Source organism: Rattus rattus, chromosome 9, assembly GCF_011064425.1.
Source record: "Rattus rattus isolate New Zealand chromosome 9, Rrattus_CSIRO_v1, whole genome shotgun sequence".
Classification (NCBI taxonomy): Eukaryota; Metazoa; Chordata; class Mammalia; order Rodentia; family Muridae; genus Rattus; species Rattus rattus.
Genome location: NC_046162.1, coordinates 75290785 through 75308499, shown reverse-complemented (window position 1 = coordinate 75308499; position 17715 = coordinate 75290785). Strand labels below are relative to the sequence as shown.

At 52.6% G+C, this 17715-nt stretch overlaps 1 protein-coding gene across 1 annotated transcript in view; it reads right to left on the bottom strand.

Annotated features, from left to right (window-relative positions):
• The window catches only part of Sdk2 (sidekick cell adhesion molecule 2), a 274922-nt gene that overhangs the window by 216025 nt on the left and 41182 nt on the right, over window positions 1–17715 (bottom strand). The gene's annotated exons all lie outside the window — the stretch shown is intronic.

Here is a 17715-nt window from a genome sequence, read left to right as displayed (position 1 = left end):
CTAAAGCCCCACCTCTCGGGCCACAGAGCCTGCCACGCGTGTCATTTCACCCCTCGTGTGTGCATCTACTGTGCCTGTAGACCAGGGTCATCATCACATCTGCCTCCCCGGCAGGGTCAGGATTAAAGGAGTTAATATGTGTAAAGCGCTCAGGACTGTGCCTGGCACTTGGCAGGCGCGATAGGATTGTTGTCTTTGTAATTATGGAATTAAAGATGAACAGTCAACCGCTGTGCTCGAGGAGCTGATCCTAGCGTGGGAGACAGAGCGTGCACCCAGACGCCTGCAACACGGCCATATCAGGCCCGGGAGAGGAATAGGAATGAGATCTGGGGGCTGGGGCTCACAGGGAGTGAGGCTTGGATCCCAGGGGCTTGTAGACTCCTGGGGCAAAGAAACTCATGGCAAAGAGGACTGTGGGCTTATCCCATCCTGGTATGAGATGGGGGCACAGGGAAAGGACCAGGACAAGATGCATGGATAATGAGGAGGGTCACTGAAGGTCAGAGCGTCTGCTAAGTGCCCAAGGCAAAAGGAAGTATCTGGGATCCTGGAGCACAGATGAACACAGAACCTACCGAAGGCGAGAGGGGAAGACAGTTGTCCCCAGGATGGAACAGGCGACGCTATGCCCCAAGGACAGAAAATATACTCCAAAGATGCATTCTACACATGGGAGGAGGTTTGCAGTAGGAAACCTGCAGAAGACCAGGGCAGGCCAGGGAGTACTGGTGTCAGCCCAGGGGAGCTGGGGGGTGGGTGGGCAGAAAAGACTGTTAGGGTTGGAGGACTAGGGAGGCCATTTTGCCTGTGCCTTCTCGTTGTCAGCCTGCAGCAAATGCTGCACCTGTGACCCTGCGTGACCTGCACCATAGGTGTAAGCAAGCCAGAAGTATCCCTGGTGCTTAGAGATGGTAGAATCTTATGTGCATGAGAGCGCACACGCATGTGTGTATGTGCGTGGGAGTGTGTGGAGCCACTTTGTTTTTTGAGACAGTTTCTCATTGGCCTGGAGCTTGCCAAGCAGATCAGGCTGCCCGGGAGATCTTAGGGTCCACCCGTTTCTGCCTTACCGGTGCTAGGATCATGAGTGCAGCCACCAAGCTCTGAGTTCTTATTTCTTCTCATTTTTTCCATGGAAAATAGATTTTTTTCAGACGATATATACAGATTTTGGTTTCCCCTCCCTTAAACTGCTCCCAGCTCCTTCCCGCCTCCCCACCCATTCAAGTCTACCAAATCCCTCTCTTGCCCTCTCTCATTAGAAAACAAACGGGCATCCAAAAAATAAGTTAAAAGCACGAACAACCCGGAATAGGATAAAAGCAAACAAAGGGACAGGGAGAAAAAAGAGCCAAAGGAAAAGCACAAGAAGCGCACGCAGATGTGGAGACACACACATTTGCACACACAGGACTCCCATAAAAACTCGGAAACCAGAAGCCATAATATAAGCAAAACCTAAGATTAAAAAACATTTCCCAGACTAAGCTTTCTGAGAAGAACAAACAAGAAGCCCTTCCACGACCTGCCTTGGGTTTGCTCCGTGTGAGCTGTCTACTGCTTGTGTTCAGCCTTTTTATGTGGGCTTGGGGACTTGAACTCAGGTCCTGACAGGGTAGGGAGCATGTGAGCTGAGCTGTCTCTCCACCCTGCCCCTGTATGCTTTAATGTGACCTCGAGATAGAACTGATGATGGTCCAGGGGTGATGCGAACTTGGCTGGTTGCTTGCATCCTCTGGGTAGAGGAGGGTAGACATTATCTTCTGGGTCCCTGCCAGCTCTAACACTTGAGGGCTCTACATGTAACCTCTGGAGATGCTGGCCCACTCGGGCTCCTTGGGACCAAACATGTCTCCCCTTCTATTCCTTATGGGCCGCGTGTAGGTCTTCTTTTCCTTGTTGCACTTCGTCTGGCTGTCACTGGCAAATCTCTACAGTCATTGCTATCCCCCTCTGCCTTAACTACATTGCTTCATGCTGGCTGGCAACCCCAAGATGCCACTACTATTGCCCCCGTGGCATCCAGACCTTCTATGCAGCTCTGAGAATTAGCCTTCATTACGTGGCCTGAGGACACCAAAGTTAAGTTGATACGGATGCACCATGAGCTCTGAGCAGTGGAGGTCACTGGGCCATCTGAGGACGTAGGGTTATCATCTGTCTGTCTGGGTTCCATCCCAGCCCTACCTGTACGGCCTCAAGAAGTAGAATGTCCCTTGCAGCAAGATGTGGGTAGGAAAGGAGGCGGGACTCCTGAAGAGCTTTGGAATGAGGGTCCCGTAAAGTGTTCTCTGGGAGATATAACCGGAATTGAGGGACACGGGAGAGAGGAACGGGAATGTCCAAACCAGCAGCAGCTGTGGCTTGAGGACTTTCCAGAGGCCTATAAATGCTTCCATTGAGTGTACCCAAAAGATGCTTAAGTCTGTTGGTATTGGAGTATTGGGGGCAGATTCCATCACTCAATATCTTATCTACTGTACAAACACCCAGAAAGCATTACTGAGGGACCCTAGAGCTCAGTTTAGTGGAAAGGAGAAGTCGCCTGCCCTTCTGAGTTCTGTGCCAAAGATCAAATGGAGGATCTGAGTCGTAGCACTGTAAAATAGGGTGGGCCTTCTGGGCTACCTGGATGCACAGTGGCCTAAATGCTAAAGAAGCAGGGGGATGAGAAAACAGTCTCTGTATGGCTCCTCTGAAATTTACATTCTCTCCTCTCAGTGCCCTCACTTATCTCGACTGCATGCATCTCCAAGGCACAGGAATCACTGTGGACCTAACCCAATGTCCTCGTCCCTGGGGGGGCATCCTACCTGGGCTGTGCCTCTCAATCAGGCATTCTCCACTGGCCAGGCAGAAGGACAGGGGCCATCTCAACACCCCTAGATCCCACAATGCCCCTATCAAAGCTTCTACCTCCTTCTCTGTGATCTTATACATTATGCATCACAAGGTCCTAGTGCAGGCCCAGCCGCTGCTTGTCCCCCTCTACCCTTTCAAGGGTCTCTGGCTGGGCTTCGCCCCACCCCCTGGCTTCCTTCAGTTCACTGCTTTCACAGTTAAGGAGATCAGTGATCTTCTTAAATCAGCTATAGGTTCTTGGATTCTTATCAAGCCCCGCAGGCCCCTTCTCCAAATCTCGGGGCACTGTGTTCTAGAATCTTCCTCAATCCCCTCACCACCACCCTCCCACCCCCCAGCTACTCCAGATGCTTCTCAGGCAGTGCTCACCAGTCTGTAGTTTTCCCTTTCTGTCACTGATTTTGAAGTCACTGTTTTACATCTTGGCCTAAATGGCACTTCCGCTTGGGACACTGCTGTGGAACGAACAAACCGTGGGCCCTGAATTCACAAGAGGTTCTAGTCCCTGGTGTGACTTTGCAGAAATCACTAGAAGAGACCCCAATTCATGGCGGTGGTGTCTTTGTAAGGAGAGATTTGACCTGGGTCTACTCATGTATGCCTGTTGATTGCAGTACTCTGGGGGATGAGGCAAGAAGATCTTGAGTTCCTGACCAGCCCAGACTATTTACACAACAATCCGCCATCTTGGAAAAAACAAGGGCTAGAGATGTAAATGTGTCAGAGAGTATGCCTAGCATCCTAAAGCCTACAGCAGTGGTCCATTGCCATCACGGAAGGTGGAGGAGGGGAGAGCAGAATCGGAATGCACAGAGGGACGATTGTTGGAGGGCACAGGGAGGAAGTACCCATCTGCAAGCCACTGAGAGCATCAGGACCTCAAGAAATAAATCTCTCTTAGGACTGCCTTGGGAACAAAGGAACCCAGAGCCTTCCCTGAACTTGCCCTGCAGCAGGTTCTCCCATGGACCCCTACTTCTTTTCCTTCTTCCTTCAAGGAGAAAATCCCATTACAATTGGCCACGTGTTATAGGACACCCCAACCCTACCTCTGAACTGTAGTTGGACTTGAGCCGGTCCCCTGCCCTGTCCCTTCCCTCACGAGGGTGGTGCTTTTGACTACAGCTCACTTCTCTGCAACCCAGAGACTCCCAGAGACCCAGGCAAGCCTCATAGGCTGCATGGCCCATACTCCGTTTAAGGGATTCTCAATGTTTCTACCTTTAAAAGCTTATGCTCCGTAAGCAAAGTACTGTGGAGGAAGAAGACACGGGCAGTTGAGGAAGGGAGATGGAGGAGAACCCCGTTAGTCAGTCCTCTGATGCCTCAGGCGCTCATGGCGCTGCTCCAAGCCCCGCTAGTCCCGGGTTTCCAGAATCCTCCTGAGGCCAGTCTCTTCCTCTGCCACTTCCTGAACCTCTCAGTGGGGACTTTACATTCACTTCCGTGCCTCAGGGCCTGAGTTCTGGTTCACAGGCTGCTGAGGTTAGACCTAGTAAACACACTGCCTCATACCCTTCCTGTCATGGGTGGTCCCATCACTTGTCTGGGCCTCCTCATCCAGGATGGCATCCATTCGCTCAGAGGAGCCCCCTGGACCAGGTACCTTCCACCTATTGTATCTATCCATGCTAGGGAAGTTATGAGTCCAGAATTGTCTGGACTTTGCAATGGGGTTGCTGTCCAAGAATGCCGGGAGGAAGAAATCCCTCTTCTCCCACAAGAAGGTCTCCCTCAATCTACTCCTCTTCGACGTGAGGCCTTTCCACAGGTCAGGGCTTCCTTTGTGCAGTGGGCACTGAATTGGGTGTGAATGGGGATGGTGTTATCTGGGGAGGGCAGCATAACCTATTGGGGACTGTCACTCAAGGAGGCACAGAGCCTGGCCGAGCTCTGTCCCTGGGGCTGGATGAGGAGTGTCTCTTCCCTGCACTCCTAAACCATCCCATTTCAGGCAGAAGCAGGATGCACTTGACTGAAGAGGGGCAGGAAGAAAACAGAGCGGGGAGCCTGGTAGACAGGCACAAGCCATTCGCTTTTTCTTCATGCCGGCAACAGCTGGTGCTGACTCGCAAAGCCTGTGGCTGTGACAATTATCAAAATGTTTACTGTGTGTCACTATTAATAATGCAGAAGCCCGCCAGCCTCCCAGCCAGAAAGTGACATCCAAAGGACAAGACTCTGGGGAAATGGACTGCCCTCCCACCCATCCATTCCTGACCCTGGCCAAGCCAGTCCCAGTCGCCTCACTGCCGGGGCGAGACTATGACCTTAACTGTCTTTCTGTAACTCCTCTTGCCTGTTGGCTGCGGGAACGGAACAGAGCCACTCCCCTTTGGGGGAGGCAACCTTGTGCTCTAAACGCAGTCTAGATTTATTTATCCAGAAAGCCTTCTAGGAGGCCACTCTCCCCAACGCTATATGATCACATTGTGGGCACAGGTATGGTTGGGAGGTTCATATCTGCCTCATCAGCTTGTCATGAACTCCTATCCATGAGCCTCTCAGAGCCCATCTTTCTTCCTTACTAATTTTCTCTCAGGCCCCCCAATATAGTGAGCTCCCCACTGTCTACCCTTTCACCTTCATACATTCTGCCTCTGCTGTCTGGACGACTATATTTTAATTCTACTACCGAACCCTACATAGATCCTTTAGGGGTCAGCTTAACCACTGCCTCCTTTGGGAAGATCTCGAATCCTGTTCCCGATTCTAGGTCACAGGTCCACTGGTGAGTAATCGTCAGACCTATCACTTCCTCAAGTGCTCAGATAAGCGTTAAGCTAACTTTTTCTCTCCCTCTAGACCAGGGTGGTCTCTTGCAGGTCTGTCTTCACAGCACCTGGGGTCACTTAATACAGATTCATGGGATGAAGGAGGGAACCCGGTGGCTGACCTGCCCACCTCTCTTCATACAGACTTTAGCAGTGGTAACCTTGACCACATTTTTCCTGCTCCGGGTGAGCACATGGGACAGCTGCATAAGGCTGTCCCTTGTGCAGGTAGGTTGATGTTCTTTGGAATCTGTTTCCTGGTCTATATGAAGGATCCCGTTTCCTTTCTTAAGGCGCAGCCAGTCTCTCTCACACTAGGCAAAGAGGAAGACTAGCTATCTGGAGAGGAAGACAGACAGGGGCTACCTGTGCCCTGTGCCTTGCCTGGAATTGCCTCTGCTGACGAACTGAAGCTACTGAGATTGCTACATACATACCAGGAGGGGCAGGAGGGGTGGCTCCCTCATCACCTGACTGTGACCCAGGGGTCCTGTCACAAGAGAGCATACGGGCGAGGTGGGGGAGGGTTGGGAAGTGCTACTCATACTGGGGCCTCTGTGTGTCAGTGGGGATTGGTCCCCTTGCAGACCTCAGTGAACAGGATGCAGCCAGGAAAGACACTTCGACTTCTTAACAGAGGTGACTCAAAGGGGCTAGGGAGACAGGGATTTAGTCATGACAGGGTGACCAGAGTTTCAATGGCATTGCAGGCAGAAGAGACATGGTGCCCAAAACAGGAAACCCCTACACAGTGGTTTTTGGGAGAGCTGGGTAGGTGGGAATGACCGTGGGGAATCTGTCCCACTCACTCCCAGATATAGTACGGGCAGCCTGCAGGCCCCAAGCGTGCATATAGGTAGGAGTCAGAGGCCCAGGGTGGGTCAGGTGAGGTGCCCATACACAGAGCTATCCTACCCCAAGAGGATGCCGGTACCAGTAGAAGAGGGTGTGGGGGGCTCACTCTGCTACTACATTCTAGACCCAGATATTCTATGCTCAGGAAGGGCATCTTCTTACCTTCTCCTAAGAGAGCCACAGCCACCTTGGAGGATATGATAGGTCTACCTCTAACACTGTCCTACCCTCAGGCTTGGATGGGTTTCTGAAGGCGGTTGGTTTCAGCATGGTAGTATTTCATGGAAGAGTAGGTGTTTGCTAGACGCCCTGGGGACGGGGAGCTTGAGCCAGTAAATGTTCGAGGTAGAGCTCACCTTTAGCTCTGCCAGAACCAATAATGTGGACTCTGGGTACCACACGTCCTCTCTGAGCCTCTTTTTCCCCAAATGTGTCTCGCACACTCTGTATCAAAGCTGGGTCTCTCCTTTCAACCACAGTCCCTTCCTGCCCTCCCCCGCAGCGTATCCCTGGCTTTGGTTTCTGGTCTCCAATCTCCATCACAGAGTACAGAGTGATTTAGAAGCAGGGACTCAGGGGTTGACACCTGGCGATTTGCTGGCGGTGATGGATGCTGACGGACGCTCATCTGTGGTCACTGCTGATTAGAAGCCAGCGTCCGAGGGAAGATGAAAGACGGGAAGTGGGGGGCAGAGGAAAGTCTACGCCGTTCAGGACTCACTCCAGCTCTGTCCCGAAGGCATTGTGGAGTAGTGGCCTAGTGCTGGCTTCTTGCTGTCCCCATGCCTGGCATGCTGTGATGCCAGCTTGCCGAGGCTGCTCTGTCACTAAAGGCATGGGAAGCTAATACACAGAGAGGCTGGGAGATGTACACAGAGCTATGGAGCTGGAAGCTATGATCTGAAGCCAGCGTGATTCATATGCCCTTTCCTCGGCATCACATGCTGGGGGTTATGACGGTTGACATTGGCCACCACCAAGTTGACAGAATCTAGAATGGCCAGGGGACAAACAGCTGGGCATGTCTGTAAGGGAATGTCTGTATTAGCTTAAGTGAGGTGAGAAGACCTGTAACTTCGGGTAGCACCATCGGGTAGCACCATCCCCTAGGCTTGGGTTATTGCATAAAAAGCAGAAGTGAGCTGAGTACCAGTGTTCATCGTTTTCTGCTTCCTGTCACATGAGCAGCTGCTCCCAGCACCTGTTCCCATGCATCCCCACCACGATGGACCAAAATAAACCCTCCCTTTAGCTGTTTCTTGATGGGTATTTTGGCATAACCAAGGAAGCAACTCTTACAGTCACAAATGACTGAGCTGAGAGTTAGGAGTCTGTCCAAGGCTCGTTCCTCCTACCCATGTCTGCCATCAAGTTCTGTGCTCTTGGGTCTCGTTTTGGGCCTCACTTTCACCATCTGCAAAAACGGAACCTGCTTCTCAAGAGACTGGCAGTGGGAATCACCAGGTTTTGAACAGCAGGTCCCCCAGTCTGCCCTGGTACTCGGATGTGGCCGCCCAGTGCTGGTTCAGGCAGTCTGCGTGTTACACTCGAGCGCCATTCAACTAAAGAGTCTCAGGGTTCCTTTCAGATCCCAAACTCTGTAAGAGTAAGTTAGATGTGTGGTGTGTTGGGAATGTAAAACAACAGGCAGGGCAGGCCCAGGGCCAGAGCTCCCCCACTACGCAGGGTGTGCAGGCTCAGTGACCCGGAGATTCCAACCCTCCCACCCTCCCACCCTCCACCAAGCCTAGCCACCCAGTTCTCAGCAGCCACTCACTGGATCCTGAATGAGCAAAGTGTCTAGACTGTGTATTGGAGAAGGTGACTCTGCTTCACAGCTGTTTGCCCTTGTTAAGTCACGAGGCTTCTCTGAGTCCCACATTTCTCATCTAAGATTAAGACCAGGAGTACACAGAGACCACCCTTCGTAGCCACACCCTCTGGGATCAGTGACCAGCAACCAGCGGCGGCGTCAGATGGAAAACTACCTCCCAAGTTCTGTCCATACAAAACACACCGACTTCTCCCTTGTCAGGGTCCCTAAACCATCGGCTGTTCACCCTCAGACTTTACATAGTGCTGGTGACCATACGCCAGCTAAGGATCGGAACTCCGCGTGAGCACAGCTCTGCTTCTGAGCATCTATTCTGCCATTTCCTTTGGGGGACTCGAACACCTTCCAAAGGCACCACATGGACGATCAGAGTCTCACCCCTGCTGAATGGACACATCTACAGGCACCCCTGGAGAGTCCTACACACGCAGGCACAAGGAGGGGGTGGCTGGAACGACATCCGGAAGGTAACACTGATATTGGGGAAGGGAGGTGCAACAGCTACTGGATACCCTCTGAGAAGTTTGCACCCCCCCCTGCTCCCTCCTCTTCCCACCCTCAAACCCAGGCTTGTGTTGTTCTAGAATTGACTATCCGTCTGCCTCCCAGGGTTGTGGGAGAGCCAGGGCAAGGTCATCCCTGTGAAGCCTTACTTTGTAAACTGAATTCTTTTTCCCTTCCCTCTAGATCTTCTCCTTCCTCCTCCCCCTCTCCCTCCTCCTCCTCCTTCTGCTTTCCTTCTTCCTTCTCCTCATTCTTCCCTTTCCTCTTTCTACTTCCCCCTCTCTCCTCCCTGACTGCTGGCTGGCTTTTCAGCCCACCTGCATTCTCCCGAGCCTGAACCGCCTGCCTCTCTCCTTCCCACCTATTCCCTTTTATTTATTTATATCGTCTTCAGAAAGAAGGTGAGCGAGTGTCTGAATCAATCCGTCCTCTGTCGGGCCTCCCAGCCCTCTCCCCCTTGCTGAGACCAAAAGCGTAAACTCCTTCTGGCTATTAATTAAAAGCAGTCTCTCCCTCCGCGCCGGCGTACTCCATAAATTAATAGCGGCCTTCTTAATCAAATCTTATCTCCTCCTCGAGCCGTAAACACGCGGGGCTCAGTTGGTATCTCTGTGCAGCCAGGCATGAAATTTAATTTAAGATGCTTCAGCACACTGTGTGGGGGTGGGTGAGTACCTGTTTGGGGGGACACCCCAATTCGATTCTCAGCCCCAGCCCCAGCCCCAGCCCCTGGCTTGGCTGACTGGAGCGTATCTCCCGTGTCTAGAGGCAAACATGTCTGGCTCTTGAGAGCAGAGAGCTCGGGACTTCTGTGGCTGTGATTGCAATCTCAGAGTTGTAATGCTCAGATCTGTCCTGTCTGATTCTCGTGACATCTCTATGAGGGGATGTGGCATAAACACTGCGTTAAGAGGCAGAAAACCCACATTTAACACGGTCTTCAGAGGTGGGTCTAGATGGAATTCCAGCTCGGCTGCTTTCCGACAGCCATCCTGACTCTCTGGTTCCTCTTCCACACGGGAGCGTAGGCAATGCCTCTTTATAGCTTTAGAGTGAGAGACCGCATGTCCCAAGCAACAGGTTCAGAATATGTCTGGCTTGTAGCTGATAGGGAAGAGACTGTCTCTTCCCTAACTCACACGGGGGCATCCAGCTAGCCCCAAACTGGTGTAGCCTCTGACTCAAATTCCAGCTTTTGAAATCCTGTCTCCGGGATGTGGAATCTGGGGTCACCGGTTTAGGCTCCTTGAGCCAGCTGGCTTGAGCCTACCACTAAGTTCTGGCCTGACTGTGTGTCCCCAAGCCACAGGATAGAAGTGGATCCCAGGGCCATTTGTGTCCGGGCAGAGCTGGGTCAAGCCACTGCAGCCATCCCCCCCCGTGCAGCTGCCAAGTGACTGCAGCGTCACTGCCCCGGGGCTACGCATGACACGCCTGTCTCCCGGGTCACTGGGCATGCCCGTCTCCTGAGCGTCTACACGTGTATGTCTATCTCTGTCCCCTGGCTCGATGATTAGGGGTATCTTTGCACATTACCTCTGCTTCCCACACCCAGACTCATTTAGCCCTCCACAGATGAGACATTCAGCCACTTCTAGAGCTGATGACTCTCCATTCAGGTAGAGCGTTCTGCTGAGGGCTCTGCTGGACCCCGGTGATACACTTTTCCATCTGGCTCTGAGCCATCTAGCCCTGAGCTCCTCCACAAACAGCCCTCCTCAGCCGCCCGACCCCTCGATCTGACCTCTTTGGATCTGCCTTGGCCTCTTTTCCTGAACGGGTTCCTCCTAAGCACACAGCTGCGCCCCTTCATGGTGTTTCCCCTATCCTTTAGGTCTATGGCTCTTGCTTATTCGTCCATCTTGCACACTCCCAGGGAGTCAGCTCTCTGTTCAGGGGTTCAGCTTGGTATCTTGTCTTACCACCGCCAGATGCCAACTGTGTTCCTAAGTCACAGCTGCACAGTGGTTCTCAAAGCAGGGTCCTGTGGAACCCCTAAGGAATGCTTGACCTCTGGGGGCGGGGCTCAGTAGTATGAGGTTGAAAGAATATTCTAGGAGACATTGGGACCAGTAGGGACTGTTGTTTTTTGTTTTTTTTTTGTTTGTTTGTTTTTGTTTTTGTTTTTTTAAATCAGGATTCACTTTGGCCCCAGGATAAATTTGGTAATGTCTGGAGATGTTTCAGTTGCCACAATACTGTTTCCCAGAATGCTCTGGCTCCAAAGAGCGGCAGGGTTGAGGCCGGGGTACCTTGTAACTCACATTAGAGGGAGGTGGGACACCACAGGCCTCTCTAGAGTCCTCACAGGCCAGGGCAGCATGGCTCCATGGGGGAGCCTAGACACAGGGAAGCCCCAGGGCGCTCTGAGTGACAGGTGCTGGGTGTAGGTCTTGTAGTCTTCTTCAGTGGGCTCTCTCCATGATCTCTTCGCCAGAGGAGGACAGAGACCTTGTGGAAGGGGCCCCAGTGGAGTGGAAGGGCATGATTAGGACTGGAGCCCATGAAGCTAGGGTGACCGATTTACCCCCTCATGCTGCACACATTCACGGCGCATGTGCACAGTGATTCGTTAAAGCAAGATGCTGCAACTATTTGATTCCTTAGTCTGTCTAGTCAGTGCCTACTGTATACTCTTCTTTAATCCAGCTCTGCCACTGTATGATAGTAGGATTATAGGACGTTTAAGACAGGACCCTTTGGCTCTGGAAAGATCGCTGTCCAAACGCACGCACACACGCATGCACGTATGCACACACACAGTATGTGTTAGTGTCTTAGTATCTTTTTAGGTTTCTTCCGATGTGCAGTTTCAGGTGCTTGAGGCCACTGGAAAGAGAGCGAGAGAGGCAGGGGGAGGGTCTTGGGGGGATGTATCTGGGCTTTGAGGTATAGGTCAGAGTTACGGGGTTGAAGAAAGCAAGCCAGGTCAACACAGACAGGAGCTGGCAGCCAGGAAGGTAACCTTGAAGCCAGACAGCTATGGTTCTGCATCTCACTCTGCTGATGAGAGAGGACTGTGAGTCTTAGCCGAGGCCTTTATTCCCCAAGCTTCGATTTCGTAGTCGGTGAACTAGGGGCACTGCTGTCTGTCCCCCAGCAGTGGTAAAGACTGGCAGAGGAACACACGGAAAACCCCCAGCATGCCCTCTGTTCACAATGCTCCAAGGTGGTGCTGGGGCAAAAGTTCTGGTCTGGTCCTCGGAGACTGGGACCCTAAGGCAGGCGGGTGGGCAAGCCGGCAGCTAGGCAGAGCAGTGATGGAGCCTCATCCTTGGCTGTGTGCTGGGTTCCCAACAGCCATCTTGCAGAAGGCTGGGGGATTAACAGGTGCTTCGGAGGTACCAAGTGCAGGGCCATTAGCACCTAATGATGTCTTTGTCCTTGCTGCAATCAGGTGAACGGCAAAGAACTGGAGGAGGGAGAGCCTTAAGGAGAAGCAAGGCAGCTGTCATCAGCAGCACCTGCAAAAACGTGTGCACGTGCGTTCCACTCCGAACGTGGCCTCTTTCCAATGGCCAGAGGGCCTGGGGGCGTGGGGGTGGGGAACCAGGCCTCTGGCAAGAACGCAGAAAACAGAGGATGCAGCCGTCTGAAAGGTGATGGCAATCAGAGTCTTGGCTCCCTAGGAAGCAGGGAGTGGTGGAGGCCTTTGAGAAGGGGCAGGCGTTTGATGAAAGAGGACATTTAGCAAGATGAATTGGACAGCTGTCTGCACCAAGGAGGGGGAGGGAGAGCCTGGATCGGAGGGTCAGGCGGGGAGGCTGTTCCCGGAATCTGAGCATGTGAATCGGCCGAGTACCAGGAATATGTGAGAATTGACAGCCTGGCAACCAACCCCTCCTTCACAGGCACTTGATGCCCCTGTGGGGAACAATGCCGGAAAGTCTAAGGGACCTGCAAGGTACATGTCGGCAAGGCAGGGCTAGCTTTGCCCATCATGGAGAACAAGGGCAGAGACCCAGCACTGTTTGCTACCTGGAGTAGCTGCCTCCGTCCTCGACCGCTTCTTCAAACCCTGCCCCATCATGTTGGGACATTCTGATAGTGCAGTGGCGAGCAGAGACTCTAAATCCTAGGGCTCCATCCACATAAAACCAGGCAGGGTAGCATGCGTCTGCAACCCCATGCTCTTCAGGCAAGGTGCGGGGCAGAGATAGGAGGCCTCAGCCTATGGGCCAGCTAGCTTGGCGTGTGTAACCTAGAGAATGAAACTCTGTCTCAAGTAAAGGAAAGAGTAAAGACTGGCACCAGTTGTCTCCCCCCAGCTGCAGTAACAAATGACAAAGTAACAAATGACAGAGAAGAGTGACTGTAACAAGGGGCTGCGCTGGAAGTTATTTACAATGTAAGTTGTTTATTTCTAGAACTTTCCATTTCATATTTTTGGATTGTGGTTGACCTCAGCTAATGGAAAGTGAAACCATGGACAAGGGGAATCTACTGCACACCCAGGAAGACTTGGAGGTTGGGAGGGTTATCCTAAACAGGCACCAAAGTCCTGCCTACCTTTTGTGCCCTGGATCTGGCTACGTTCCTTCTAGGAGGCTGGGTGGGCTCTGTCCTTGGCTCCTGCTCCTGAACCTCCCAAGTGACCTATGTCTAGTGACAGTAGGGAGTACTGGATTTAGAGGTGTTCCTGGAAGTCCGGGCAAGTCAGGTACACCTCAGGACCACCCCACAGTCACTACTTGTGAGGTTCTACCCAGGACAATTATGGCGGTTCGGGGAGGGTCCCCCAAATGCTCTGATGTGAGCGCTTGGACTTCTGGGTAACAGACACAGAATTCTCTTTCTGCCCAGGGGACTGGGAAGGATGGTGGGTGTCTCAGGACTTTGGTCCCTGAAGCAGATCAGTGTTTAACCCCTGCTCTGGAACACCCCCAATCCATGCCACGCGTGCATTTGCCTGATGATGAGATTCGGGGTTTCTTACACTGAGTAGAGTAATCGGATCACTGCGGGTGTTAACTGGATTAGCTGAAAGGCGACCAGGAGGTGAGGCATGAGAGGTTGATGCCTGTGCCTGTGATGTGGGCTGGTGTCAGCTTGGGCTCTCCTTCTCCTTCTAGGGAGAAGGGTGAGGGGTAGATAGCAGGGCCTTGGAAAGGCCGTCACTCAACCTCCCAGTTCATACCCAGCATCTTTCCTTCTCCCAATGCACATCCAGGTCACTTGATGAGGGCATTGGCTTCTCATACAGAATTTACAAGGGAGGTCATGGTGACCCATTTAAGAGAAGGGGAAAAGTGAGGCCAAGAAGTTGCTCCACAGCTCGTGGCAATTCAACAAGCCTGGGATGCTAAACCAGGTCAGATTCATTTACTGTGATCCATATCCCCGTCTCCTGGACTTCTGTGAACTGTCCACTTTCGCTGCCCGGGGCCTTCGGCCAGGGCCAGCTGGTCCCAGTTGCTTCCAGCAGCCTCAGTAATAGGCAGGAAGATAAATGCAGGGAGAGCTAGATGACAGGAACCAGAAGGCTGTCTGAGGAGACCCAGCCTCTATCCCTGAAGTCCTGGCAAGAGCTTGTCCCTTTTGGAATGCCCCTATGGGTATCTAGGAGGGAAGGGAAGGGAAAGGGAGGACTGAAGTGCTTCTGGGTTCCCTGACATCTGGAATGGTCACTAAGCAGCTGGGGGTGTTATGCACATGACCCTGGTGGGCTGACAGGAAGCCCTGTGAGAGGGTAGAAAGCAGAGGTTATGACTCAGAGGATGCTTTCCCAGTCAGTGGTTTCCCGGTCTCCATACCACAAGCAGCCCCTCTGATCTTGCCTGTGCTGACATGCTGGCCTCTCACTGCCAGAGAGAAGCCCGATATGGGGTAGTAGGAAGTCACCCAGATTCCGGTGGCTTTGGAACTTGCCCACCAGGAAGTCTGGGCACACAACATGAGAGATGCCACCTGGTGCAGTGACCAGCACTAAGGTGAGAGGTCGTCTTACCCGAGCCTCCACCTCACTCAGCTGGATGACTCAGAGGTTGCCTTCTTCCCTCCTCCTGTCCCCAGGGGTCGCGCCTGAGCTGGTACACCTGGCTTGGACACCTTGCATAGGTCACAGCACTTAACCTCTGGGAGGCTTAGTTTCCTTCTCCATAAAAGTTTGCTGAGGCATAGACACATTTTTCTGCCATGACACATCTCACTCACACATGTTCGCGCCTGTGTGACCGTTTATGTGCGGACTCTAGCTTCCGTCTCCGTCTCCTCTGGTTCGGGCCTTTGATAGGAAGGAAGTGATGGCTGGTGGCATATTCTTTTTTTTTTTTTTTTTTTTTCCTTTTTTTTCCGGAGCTGGGGACCGAACCCAGGGCCTTGTGCTTGCTAGGCAAGCGCTCTACCACTGAGCTAAATCCCCAACCCCTGGTGGCATATTCTTATCCCTGCCCCTGTGCCATGTTCTGGCAGCCTGTAGCCAGGTTCTCATTCTCTCTCTCTCTCTCTCTCTCTCTCTCTCTCTCTCTCTCTCTCTCCTCTCCCCTTCTTTCCTCTCTCCTCTCTCTCTTTCCTCTCTCTTCTCTTCTCTTCTCTCTCTCTCTTTTTCCTCTCTCCCTCTCTCCTCTCTTCTCTCTCTCTTTTCTCTTTCTTCTTTTTTCTTTTTTCTCTCTCCCTCTCTCGCTCTCTCTCCTCTCTCCCGCTCTCTCCTGCTCTCTCCGCTCTCTTTCTCTCTCTCCCTCTCTCCCTCTTTCTCCCTCTCTCTCCCTCTCTCTCGCTCTCTCTCACTCTCTCTCTCTCCCTCCCTCTCTCTCTCCCATTCTCTCTTTCTCTCTCTCTCCCTCCCTCCCCCCCTTCTCTCTCTCTTTCTTGCTTTCTCCCTCTGAGCCTCCAGCTGTCTCTGAGGCTCCCTAAGTCCCAGAAGGCAGAGATGGAAGTGAAGCACAGAGTCCCAGCCTCCCCAGTGCCCCACCCCCATCACTCTGATGAGCACCCTGCCCCTTGGTAGATCTCTGGCAACAGTCCCTTGGCACAGACTGCAACACTGGAGTGAAGGAGGGAGATCAGGCTGGCTGTGACTGAGAGGAGCTGACCTTGACCTTAGGGGGACCCCTGCCTCCGTCTATGCCCTGCTTGAAAAGGCACCCATAGGATTCTGAGGCCTTTCCTTCCGGGAACCCTAGTCGCACAACCTGGGGCCCAGGGGCTATCTCTCCTCCCTACCAGGACCCCTGTGTCATGCCTGGAAGCCAGACCCAATGGCTCTTAAATCATCTTCTCTGCACTATATCTGGGTCCAATTTTCTCCACAACTGACCTGTTCCCAGACTCTCCTGTGCGTGCGTGCATGTGTGCATGTGTGCATGTGTGCATGTGTGCATGTGTGCATGTGTGCATGTGTGCATGTGTGCATGTGTGCATGTGTGCATGTGTGCATGTGTTTTGGTTGGGTTTGGTTGTTTTCTTGTTTGGCTTCTCTGTATTCCTCCTTGCTGACTTTTTTTTTCCAGTAATTTTAACTCTTGTATTTTGCAGGGCCCATGCTATGCAGGCTGTGCCTAGGCAGGCCTTCCTCTTCTCCCTCTAGGGACTGGACAGAAAGCAAGGCCTGGAGAAGCCAGCTCAGGTGTCTTGATGTCTGGTTCTGGACACAGCAGACACATTCGCAGTGGACTGTCAGCAGACACTGGGGATCCTCTGACTGACGAAGAATTTTAACTTCTGTGGCCTCAGTGTTACTAAGCTGTATAGAAACCAGCTCCCCTGCTTTGGCAGTATCTCCCCTGAGCATGGAAGGCACAGAGTTAAATGGGCCCATGATGTCCCCAACAGGCTCTGGTCCCAGGTCTCTGTAACAGCCTCTCCCTCTGCCTGTCTGTCTCTATAGCTCTGTGAGCTAGGACTTCCAGTCCAGTTTTGGTTTGTTAGTTTGTTTTCACAACATCCATACATGGCCAAATAGTCTCACTACAGCTACGGAACCTGGGGCAGAGGTTCGATGGGGTTCTAATTGCTACTCAGACATTACCTAGTCAACCGGTGACCCAGTGAAGAATTACACACAGATGTCCCAAAGAAAGAACTTCTGTCAATCCCATCTCCCATGGGTGGGGACATAAGGACACCCTCACACAGCATGGTCAGCTCCCCCCCCCTTGTTTGATGACTGCCAATACTGAGGCCATCTAAATGTATTCAGAGGTTAATCCTGCAGCTAGAGGCATGGGGATGGGAGCTTCCCAACCCATGTTTTCCTGAGTCGGCCCTGAAGATACTCCACTGTAGCTCAGTCAGGGCCTTTCTGGTCAGCTAGCTGGCCTGGCAGCCTTGTGCTCTAGCCGACTTTAATTGTTTATTTTCCAGCCTTGCTTATGACTCAATAAAATCCATAACTCTGATAGCTCCCATCTCTCCCGGTTGCACCCCCACCCCCAATCCCTGCCTCTCCCTCTCTCCCGGGAGGACAAGGCTCTCCTCTCTATAGAAACCACTTGCTAAGCTGCATCACTGACACGCGTCACCCTCAGTAAATGACTCTCCAGGACAGGAAGCTGCCAGTTAAGTGTGAGCCTTGGGTACAGCCCGGACAGCTGGCCTCTTAGCAGAGGCTCCAAATAGCCTCACTGGAGTGGCAAGTCTACCCCAGTGTCAGCACAAGGCAGGCAGGGTGCTGAGCCTGGAGGTGGGGGGGCCTCAGACGCGGTGAGGTCTTGGGTGAGTTTTGAACCTCTCTGGCTACCACCTTTATCTCTAGAGCACAGGGAGTAGACAGGGTATCGGTGTCTCCAACTGTTTATTCATTTATTTAGTTTTTCATCCAATGGCCTCCTTTCGCCCTCTTCCCCCTCCCCCCTTATAAAGAAAAAAAATTGGAGACAGGGTCTCACTATCTAGCCTTGGCTGGCTTGGAAATGGCTATGTAGACCAGGCCAGCCTTGAACTCAG